The sequence below is a fragment of the Gopherus evgoodei genome, chromosome 1 (genome assembly GCF_007399415.2).
Source record: "Gopherus evgoodei ecotype Sinaloan lineage chromosome 1, rGopEvg1_v1.p, whole genome shotgun sequence".
Taxonomy (NCBI): Eukaryota; Metazoa; Chordata; order Testudines; family Testudinidae; genus Gopherus; species Gopherus evgoodei.
The window spans coordinates 157,254,567-157,263,088 of record NC_044322.1 but is presented as its reverse complement, the minus strand read 5'-3'; the positions used below and the strand labels follow the sequence as shown (position 1 = coordinate 157,263,088).

The 8,522-nt window shown below is 42.8% G+C and overlaps 1 long non-coding RNA gene across 1 annotated transcript; it reads right to left on the bottom strand.

Annotated features, from left to right (window-relative positions):
- Positions 1-1,441: 1,441 nt before the first annotated feature.
- On the bottom strand, positions 1,442-8,453 carry LOC115658098. Its single transcript, XR_004002152.1, has 3 exons — positions 8,307-8,453; positions 5,291-5,422; positions 1,442-3,211 (listed from the first exon to the last, which is right to left on the bottom strand). It is a non-coding gene; the product is annotated as an uncharacterized LOC115658098 (long non-coding RNA).
- Positions 8,454-8,522: the final 69 nt, after the last annotated feature.

The following is an 8,522-nucleotide window of genomic DNA, read 5'->3' as shown; positions in this document are numbered from 1 at the left end:
TGGGCCTACCCTGTCCTTGGCCTTCCTCTTGCTTCTAATGTATTGATAAAAAGTCTTCTTGTTTCCCTTTATTCCCGTAGCTAGTTTGAGCTCATTTTGTGCCTTTGCCTTTTTAATCTTGCCTCTGCATTCCTATGTTATTTGCCTATATTCGCCCTTGTAATCTGACCTAGTTTCCATTTTTTATATGACGCCTTTTTATTTTGTAGGTCACGCAAGATCTTGTGGTTAAGCCAGGGTGGTCTTTTGCCACATTTTCTATCTTTCCTAACCATCGGAATAGCTTGCTTTTGGGCCCTTAATAGTGTCCCTTTGAAAAACTGCCAACTCTCCTCAGTTGTTTTTCCCCCTCAGTCTTGATTCCCATGGGACCTTACCTATCAGCTCCCTGAGCTTACCAAAATCCGCCTTCCTGAAATCCATTGTCTCTATTTTGCCATACTCCCTTCTACCCTTCCTTAGAATTGCAAACTCTATGATTTCATGATCGCTTTCACCCAAGCTTCCTTCTACTTTCAAATTCTCAACGAGTTCCTCCTGAAATTTGAGCTGAGGAACCCACTAGCAGATCCCTAACTGCCACCTAAAACATCATCCACCATACCTGCCAAATGCCTTCTGTCAGTAGTAGTATTCTTTAAAAGAATCCATTGTCTTGTCCCCAAACTACTTGACTTTTTCTTCCACTGAGAAAGTCAAGCTACCACTTGTCACTTTAGCGCAATTAGAGCAGGCTATAGCGAGCAGAAAAGATGTAAGAAAAAGTCTTCCATATGGCATTACAGGGGATTGCGGAGACCTAAAATCATCTGGGTGAAATCCTGGTGATGCTGATTTGAGTGTTTTGTCACTGACTTCAGTGGGGCCAGGATTTCATCCTCCATGTATAAGCTTCTAGTGGGAATACTAGTACATCCAAAAAACTTAACGGTACAGTTTGTCTGTATGTGGGGTTACAATAGGAATTTTCTCTCATGTCAGATTGGCAGTGACCTTGGGTGGGGTGGGGGAGGCGGTTCCACCTTTCTCTCCACAATGTGGGTCACTTGCCAGAATTATCTGGGCATATCTCAATTATTTCCCTGCCATTGTGGGGGTCTTGGTGCAACTCGGTGTCTCCTGTTATCTGCCTGTGACACATAAGAGTCTGGTCTCCCGTGGGCCATAATACTTTGATCTAATTTCAGTTGTTGGATGCAGGAGCCTAACTTTAATCACCTGTTTTTGAAAATCTTGGTTTAGAGATTTAGACCCTGGGTTAGCAAAGCATGTAAGCATGTGTATAAGTCCCCCACTGAAGTCAATGGCACTTATACACTTGCTTAACTTTAAGCACATGTTTAAATGCTTTGCCTTAGCATTTGTGTAATGATTTCAGTGAGTGAAAGGAATAAATTCTGAGACAAGAGATCTCAGGTTTTGGGAGAGACGTGAAAGATATAAAAGAAAATAGATATATTTAGTATCCACATAGATTTCCACATCCAATTATTACACTATTCAAATAAGCCAAATTTCAAGATATTTTTGTTTACACTAGATACAAGAATACATCGACTTTCGTTCTGCACCGATGGGAACTCATGAATGATCATCAAGACTAGTCATTGCATCTGGAAAAGGGGCCTCCTCAGAGTTACTGGTAAACATCAGCTGACAATGCTAAAAGCCGATGCAGCAACATAGAGCCTGATCCTTTGGTACAGTGCAGGAACACACAGTGCTATCTGGAGTGCAAATCTGGGGTGAAAGCTCACTTTTGAATCCCTCCAGCCCTCAGCTAAGCACTGGGTCAGTCTTCTGGGATAAGTGAGAGTAGCTTTTTTCTCACTAATTCTTCTCTCTCACCTCGGACACCACCAGGCATCCCCTTGCACTCACAGACAGATGGCAGTGAAATCAATAGTAATTGTGGGTTAACCCTCCCCCACAAAAAAACTAAACAGAGATTTACAGTCTGGCAGATGTTGTCTACCAAATTATTATTATTAGATAGCTCACATCTGGAGCCTAAATGACTCAACGAAGTTCAGTGTTCCTGTCACAAGGTTAAGAGTCTTATTTTTATTATAGTTTGTTCCTTTCACAAGTCATTGCTTTAGAAGGCTTCCTTTTAGTTCTGCATGTAGTAGCCTATATGTAGCCCCATTTCCAAGAAGAAATACATTCCTGTAACAGTTCTATTCCATTAACTGGCCTGGTTGTCATGGGGAGTCCCCCCATACTATTTTCATGGTAGGGGGGCCCATTTGTTTTGCCCTGCTTCTGCCTTAAGGATGACTGCGAAATAAAATCTGAAGTTCCGATGCCAAAAAACCAAGGCTCCAATTTTTCTTTTTAATCCTTTGAACTGTTGGGACACGGAGTTGATTCTATAGTTCCAAGAAAAATATTATGGAACATCTTTTCCTCTGGAATATTACGCAGGGAACATGCTTCTTGTTTTATCTTGAAGTAGGTTTTTTTGTTTGTTTTTTTAAAATATATTTTCGCTTGGGAAGGGATCCAGTGATTTGTTAACTGCCTTGTCATAACACTGTTCAATGAATTAATCCATGGGTATGCAGTTGTTTCAGCTGTGATCATGTATACGTACAAGATGTCTGTAACTATAATTACAAACGAATAACTGCACTGTTAAATGTCTGGTTCACTAGAATACATGCTAGTGTTGTTTGTGAACAGCCTATTGCCCACTGGTATTGCAAATTTCCCTTGATGCTAAACTGAGTTTTTCTTTCAATATATCATCTCTCTGCCTCTTACCTTGTATGGCTTGTTCAAGGACTGGTAGTTACCAGTAAGCCTGAGTGCATAAGTGGTTGCATTGACTCCCAAACAGTTGCTCGAACAGCTGTCGGATGTTCTGCCAACTTGCTTTTCACTATCCTTTTCCACTGTCCCCTGGACCTGAGATCCCTATATCCCACTTTCAGTCTCTAAGGGCACTGACGTAGGCAAATGCAGGATCCAATTCCACACTTTAAGCTTCTTGGCAGGCTCTCCTTTGGAAGCTGCAGACAAAACAGTAGCTGAGAGTCTTTGGTGGCCTTTTGTACCAGTCTTTCAGTCTCCTGCAGACTAAAATTGGCCTTCATTGGCCACACAATGTCCCCAGCATCTGACTTCTTCCTTTAGCTGCTTCCAGCAGAGGAGTTCAAAACAGCAGGTTTCCCCTTCAGCAGCAGAAGCAGCTGGATGTCAAGATAAGCTGAAGGAGGAATGACAGGATATGGGTGTCAATTAACCAGGAGACACAGAACAACAACTATTGTCATCTTGTTTCCCTCCCTATTAATACCATTGAGGAATTATGCATAAATATGGCCAAACAACAAAAAATATTTCCTGAAAAAATTTTTAAACAAAAATGAAGAATTTTTGCTCTGTTGGAAATGTTTTGTGATTTGTCTGATTTTCCCACTCAGTGATTCAAAATGAAAAAAAACTGTTCTGAATTTCACGTTTTTCATTTTTGGATTTCCCCTCTCCTCTCCTCTCTCTTTTCCTTTTTTGGTTTGTTTTCCTCTTCTCACTCTCCCTTTCATCTTTTCCCCTCCCTTTTATGGGGGAAAAAGTGAAAAGAAATACTGGGGGAAGGGATGACAAAAAATGTAAAACTTTTTTTTATTTCAGCGCAAATTAGAACAAATGTATCTGCTTCAGATCAATTCATTTAGAAACACTTAGTCCAAAAAATTTGAAAAAAATTTTCATTAAAAATGTTTATAGCATTCAAAATGTTCCCATTTTCATAGTACTCAAAAAACCATTTTTCATTGACAAACTCAAAAAGATTGTCAATCAGCTCGAATTATTAACCCATATGTCATGCCTGAATCACAAAGGAAGTGTGAAGCAGTCTGATATTGAGTGGTACTCAGGGGTGAAAGTAACTTACAGGACTTACCAGTACTGCCGGAGTCCTGAGGGGGTGTGGCCTCATCTAGAAGGGGTGTGGCCTCATCCAGAAGAGGCGTGGCCTCTCAAGATTTAAAAGCCCTGGGGCACCAGCTGTGGCTTTCATCTCCCAGGGCCTTGCAGTGGTCATTCAGGCAGCAAGGCCCAGGTGGTAAGGTGGGGGATGGAGGTGTGGACATAGACAGGGGCAGTGGACCCAGAGCAGCACCTCACTACCCAACAGCAATGGTCCAGCTTTATATTTATTTGGTTTTTGGTACATGTATGTTGCAGGAGATGCAGCAACGTTGTAGCCCACCAAGTGAACCTTATTTTGCCCAACAAGCCAGTCCTCTGCTTGTTTTGGCCCTGGAAGAGAACTATAGGAGAAGTACAGGTCAGGACCTCCCAGGAGGTCACAAGGCTATTACATGGGGGGTCACAAGCTGTCAACCTCCACCCCAAACCCCCTCTGCCTCCAACATTTATAATGGCATTAAATATATTTAAAAGTGTTTTTAATTTATAAGGGGGGGGTCTCACTCAGAGGCTTGCTTTGTGAAAGGGGTCACCAGTACAGAAGTTTGAGACCTACTGAGCTAGCCTCAATAACAGGTCATTTGGCACTGAGATAGTAGGCTAATGGTCTTCCTAGAAATATAGTTGATTGATCTGATCAAAGGACAGGGTGTTTGCTCCTGTTTGGAAGGAGAGGGACTGTGGTATGGGAAGCAACCTCCTTTATTACTCTGAACTTGTATTGTCCATCCTTACTTACAAGCGGTTTATGAAGAGCAGGTGGGGATTTGTCTATTTCCTGCTATGCAACTTCATTTCCAATTCACAGATGAAATGAAGAACATTTATCTGCCACAGTTCTTGAGCTACAGAAAGCAGCAGGGTCGAATGACACTCAAGCCAGGCTCACTTTGATAGAACAGATCTGAGATTCCTGACACCATGAGGGCCCCTCCACTACGGGTGTGGGGTGACCAGATGTCTCAATTTTATAGGGACACTCACGATATTTGGGGCTTTTTCTTATATAGGTTCCTGTTACCCTCCCCCAACCCCATCCTGATTTTTCACACTTGCTGTCTAGCCACCCTGTATGGGCCACATCTCAGTTCAAAACAGCCTGAATCTATTGATCTTCAAGACAGCCTGTAGGGCTCCTCTGGTATTTTTTGGTATTTGGGAAGGTGGGGTCTGGAAGAATAGTTACTTGTCTGCTATGGGTGCTGAGATAATACATTAGTGCTTGTAGTACTTGGAAGATGTGAATTCCCATATAAAGTGTAACTTGGTGATGGCAGGTCAGACCATGCCCTGGGCTGCTGCAATACGTACTGATAACAGCTGAGTAAAGGATGACACTAGTGGATTGTACCTGTCCCAGCATTCAGTAAAGGAACAAAAGCAAAACTCAGCTCTGAGATGAAATCGCACAGGAAAGAAAGAGGGACAATGTTCACAATCCACCATTCATGTTCTCTCCAGGGCTGTCATCACACTGCATTCCCTGTTGATTGACATATACAAATTGCTGCCAGACTGGGCACAACGGTAAAAAAAAACCTGAAATGGTCAGTGCTCACTTGCACACCAAACCATTCAACACCACATTATTTTACTCCTTTCTTGCCCACCGCCCCAGGGAAGACACAGCATTGTAAGGCAGAGTCTCTGCTGCACCCAGCTTCAACCGAGCAGTCAGTCAGGGACCCAATTAGAGTTCAGTGATGCTCTGCCACAGTACAACTTAGAGCATCCTGGGGACTGCTGGGTTACACTGTGCTCCAGCAGCTCCCCTCACCCTCACTGCCTCATAAGCTTCTCTCCCTGCACAGGGGCTGATGGGCAGCACAGGAGCTATTCCGCTGACTCTGTGGGGATTCCTCCATGCTAAGGAGGTTGTCCCCAATGAGGGCACTGTGGGAGGTTTCTGCTCCCTTTGCAGCACCTGAGTGACACCAAAAGGGTGCAGCAGGGCGAACAATTCCCTCTGTCATTTCAGTGTGACTTTGATACTGTCACCCAGGCATTTGGATTTGTCTGGGGTTTCATTATCATGTTTAATTTAATGAGACTTTCCACTGACTCAATGAAGCATTTGCACTTGTTTAGTTAATTTTATGATGTAACGTGTCTGGCCAGGTTGTGTGGAGGCAATGTAAAGTTACTAGGCCAGATCTGAAGAATTCGGTTCCTGGAGCTGCAACTGAAGTCCATGGGAGATGAGAGCGCACAGCCCCTCTGACCATCAGACCTAATGTGAACCATTTAAAAATATCCCTGGAGACTGACTTTAAACCAAAGTATTGCAATACCTGAAGTATCAAATTACTGAAAAAGAGCATGTTTGACATTTCCTACATCTTGAAAAAGGGAGAATTCTCTTCAGGGAATTTTGGGGAGCTAGAGATCCCTGGCTGCCATTCTACAGCTACCCTGAGTAAGCGTGAATTTAAAAAGTTTACTTTTCAGTTTTGTCGGCATAATTTAATGATACCTCTTCACATTGTCTCCATTCGAGTACAGCATGAGTTTGAACAAAAAAACCCATGGAAATTTAAAAGCAGCGTAAGGGGCACAAATCCAAGAAGTAAATGCAAAATGGCAGTAGCAAGCTGGCAGATGTATTCTTCCCATTCCCCCAGTCAAAGAATTCATGCTTTTATGACACTGCAAAGTGATGCAACTGTAGTATGCAGTAATAAAGAACATATACATGTAATATTACTTTGCAAAAATAATCTTTGCTCTCTTTACTCCTAACCTAGGCAATGGTGCAAAAGCAATACAAATGTTAATGTAGTCAGCCACAGAAGAGAAATATTATTAGTGTATAGATATTTTAACTTAATAAATGTAAATGAATATAGCGCTTGCAGAAAAGGCCAAATTGACAGCCCTGGGAAATGAAATCCTCTCTGTTCCCACAGACTAAATGGTTTCTGGGTTAAAGCATGCACCAGGGAGTCAAGAATTTTGAGTCTCTACTGTCAAAAGGACAGTGACAATTTAGGGTTCAAAGACAAGCAACTAAAATGATAAAAGGAACTAGAGGATGAAAGACAGACAGAGAGATGGGATTTAATGTATATAGCATGGGGAATAGCTGGTTAAGGGGTGAGGCTAACACGGGACCAATGTACCACTGAAGAGGTATTGCCCGGAAGGAGTGAAAGGGACTGTTTTCTGTAAGTGGAGAAGAAGTAAAGTTCTAGTAGTGGGAAAAGCTGAGCAGTGGAGTAAACTTCAATAGCATTATTGTAATATCGCTCACTGTATGTAATATGAATTACAATGTCAGCCCAATCATCAGAAAAGCATGCAGGAGACAGATTTCATTTGGATAATCATGAGTTCAGATACTTCAGGGGGCAGAAGCCGTTTAGCAGTTGGGTAGCCTCCCTTGCAGCCAGGGGTTCCTTCCTTGCAATTCTGGCCAGGCGTCTCTGCATTATCTGAATCCCTGGGTTGTCCCCCAGCATGAGGTACATGCTTCGGCTTGTACCTATCTCATTCTGGGGGACAAGCCAGGAATTCGGATAATGCGGTGATTTGGATAATAGGGTTTTGGATAAAACGGAAGTAATCAGTATAATTGCATTTTAAAACCATTGCTAGTTCCCAATTTTTCCCCTGGTCTTTCTCCATTTTGGGTGAGGCTATTGGTAAAATTTCCAAAAGCATCTAACTGAATTAGGCACTTAAGCTCTTAAGTCTCATTGACAATCTAGGGGTATGTCTACACTATAATTAAACACCAGCATCTGGCCCTTGTCAGCTGGTTCAGGCTCATGGGCCTCAGACTGTGGGGCCATAAAATTGCAATGAAGATGTGTGGTCTTGGGCTGGAGCCTGGGCTCTGGGAATCTCCTTCTTGCAGGGTCCCAGTGCTTGGGCTCCAGGCCAATCCCAAATGTCTACACTGCAATTTTATAGCCCCACAGCATGAGCCCCACAAGCCTGAATCAGCTGACATGGGCCAGCCACCCGTGTTTAATTGAAATGTAGACATACCCTATGTGACTTAGGAACTTAGGCCCTTTTCCAAATGGGAGTTAGGTGCCTAGAGCCCTTTGAGGATCTGGGCAATTTTAAAAAAAAGGGGTAACATTTTCAAAAGCATCTATCCTACTTACCACAAAACATTCACTTCTAGGACAGTTTGTGTCATTTAAAAGATTACCAGGTTGCAGATTTTCAATTACTGAGAAACAATAAAAGGGCAATTCTTCTGTTCAACCCCCACTGAAGCTCCACTGTTAGAAGGGGAAAGGTGAGCAGAGTGGATTTGTAAGAAACGACAATCTAGAACTCGGCAACGGCCTATGATGTGTGCCTTCCCCATGCGCACACACTGAACGAACAAAACAATGTTTAAACCTTTTGTTCACGTTAAAATTCATGCCTCTGGTGCACTGTTGTTCCAGCTGAGGCAGTTCCAATGTAAGTGTCCTTTGTATACCCTACGCCTGTGCTACGGATATCCTTCATTTGTCTGCATAATGTACAGATGAGAACTTCTTGCTGTTACTTTCTAATGTGGTGATGGGTGGGGTGTTGGGGCCTGAAACAGCTGCACCAAGCAGAGGAAAGGTAACTATGGCAAC